Below are 2,500 nucleotides of genomic sequence, written 5' to 3'. Positions count from 1 at the left end.
TGCGTCGATTTTGGGTCGCCGACACAAGCTCGGGTCAAAAAAATTTTTTTTTCACGGTGACTCAAAACATCAATTTTAGACTCCCCTGAGTATGAAAAGTGAAACGAAAATCATTTTTGAGAAGAAAAAATTTTTGTATGGGAGGGCCCCTGCTAGAACATATTTCCCAAGTGCGTCGATTTTGGGTCGCCGACACAAGCTCGGGTCAAAAAAATTTTTTTTTCACGGTGACTCAAAACATCAATTTTAGACTCCCCTGAGTATGAAAAGTGAAACGAAAATCATTTTTGAGAAGAAAAAATTTTTGTATGGGAGGGCCCCTGCTAGAACATTTTTCCCAAGTGCGTCGATTTTGGGTCGCCGACACAAGCTCGGGTCAAAAAAATTTTTTTTTCTCGGTGACTCAAAACATCAATTTTAGACTCCCCTGAGTATGAAAAGTGAAACGAAAATCATTTTTGAGAAGAAAAAATTTTTGTATGGGAGGGCCCCTGCTAGAACATTTTTCCCAAGTGCGTCGATTTTGGGTCGCCGACACAAGCTCGGGTCAAAAAAATTTTTTTTTCATGGTGACTCAAAACATCAATTTTAGACTCCCCTGAGTATGAAAAGTGAAACGAAAATCATTTTTGAGAAGAAAAAAATTTGTATGGGAGGGCCCCTGCTAGAACATTTTTCCCAAGTGCGTCGATTTTGGGTCGCCGACACAAGCTCGGGTCAAAAAAATTTTTTTTTCACGGTGACTCAAAACATCAATTTTAGACTCCCATGAGTATGAAAAGTGAAACGAAAATCATTTTTGAGAAGAAAAAATTTTTGTATGGGAGGGCCCCTGCTAGAACATTTTTCCCAAGTGCGTCGATTTTGGGTCGCCGACACAAGCTCGGGTCAAAAAAATTTTTTTTTCACGGTGACTCAAAACATCAATTTTAGACTCCCCTGAGTATGAAAAGTGAAACGAAAATCATTTTTGAGAAGAAAAAAATTTTGTATGGGAGGGCCCCTGCTAGAACATTTTTCCCAAGTGCGTCGATTTTGGGTCGCCGACACAAGCTCGGGTCAAAAAAATTTTTTTTTCACGGTGACTCAAAACATCAATTTTAGACTCCCCTGAGTATGAAAAGTGAAACGAAAATCATTTTTGAGAAGAAAAAATTTTTGTATGGGAGGGCCCCTGCTAGAACATATTTCCCAAGTGCGTCGATTTTGGGTCGCCGACACAAGCTCGGGTCAAAAAAATTTTTTTTTCACGGTGACTCAAAACATCAATTTTAGACTCCCCTGAGTATGAAAAGTGAAACGAAAATCATTTTTGAGAAGAAAAAATTTTTGTATGGGAGGGCCCCTGCTAGAACATTTTTCCCAAGTGCGTCGATTTTGGGTCGCCGACACAAGCTCGGGTCAAAAAAATTTTTTTTTCTCGGTGACTCAAAACATCAATTTTAGACTCCCCTGAGTATGAAAAGTGAAACGAAAATCATTTTTGAGAAGAAAAAATTTTTGTATGGGAGGGCCCCTGCTAGAACATTTTTCCCAAGTGAGTCGATTTTTGGGTCGCGACACAAGCTCGGGTCAAAAAAATTTTTTTTTCATGGTGACTCAAAACATCAATTTTAGACTCCCCTGAGTATGAAAAGTGAAACGAAAATCATTTTTGAGAAGAAAAAAATTTGTATGGGAGGGCCCCTGCTAGAACATTTTTCCCAAGTAAATTCGATTTTACCCGGTGAGTCAAAAAATTTTGATAAAAATATTTTTCCAAAATCGTGTTCATTGCCTATTATAAGGGACCAGGTCAGCTCACACGCATTTTTGGAGACCATATGGAAAGTGCGTCTGGGATTGCGGAAATTAAGTTTAGAGTGTTAAATGATGGTTTCGCAATCCCGAAAGGCTCAAAATCCACCCTAAGGTTCCCCGGGTGAAATGTGGTTTCCAAGGTGTGAGCACTATCGGTGATAGAGTTGGAATGTGATTTCCAGAGCGCAGGGCGACTGGGCTAGAGCGAAAATCATAGACAAAGGTAAGTATTGGACTGAACGACTCGAAGCAAACGAAAATCATAGACAAGGGTAATGGACTGAACGACTCGAAGCAAACGAAAATCACATACAAGAGTAATGGACTGAACGAATCGAAGCAAACGAAAACCGCAAACAAGGGTAATGGACTGAACGAATCGAAGCAAACGAAAACCACAGACAAGAGTAATGGAGTGAACGAATCGAAGCAAACGAAAACCAAAGACAAGAGTAATAAGAGTGAACGAATCGAAGCAAACGAAAACCACAGACAAGAGTAATAGAGTGAACGAATCGAAGCAAACGAAAGTCATGGACAAGAGTACTGAAAATCGGACCAAACCTCTAGAAGCACACGAAAATCATGGACAAGAGTACTCAAAAACACGGACCAAACCTATGGAAGCACACGAAAACCATGAACACAGGGATAACTGAGAACGAACCTACCTATCAGAGCATGTGAAAGCATGGACAAG

This window comes from Anopheles moucheti (genome assembly GCF_943734755.1).
Source record: "Anopheles moucheti chromosome X unlocalized genomic scaffold, idAnoMoucSN_F20_07 X_unloc_2, whole genome shotgun sequence".
NCBI classification, from domain to species: Eukaryota; Metazoa; Arthropoda; class Insecta; order Diptera; family Culicidae; genus Anopheles; species Anopheles moucheti.
The sequence above is the reverse complement of the archived record's forward strand: the minus strand, read 5'-3'. Positions refer to the sequence as shown.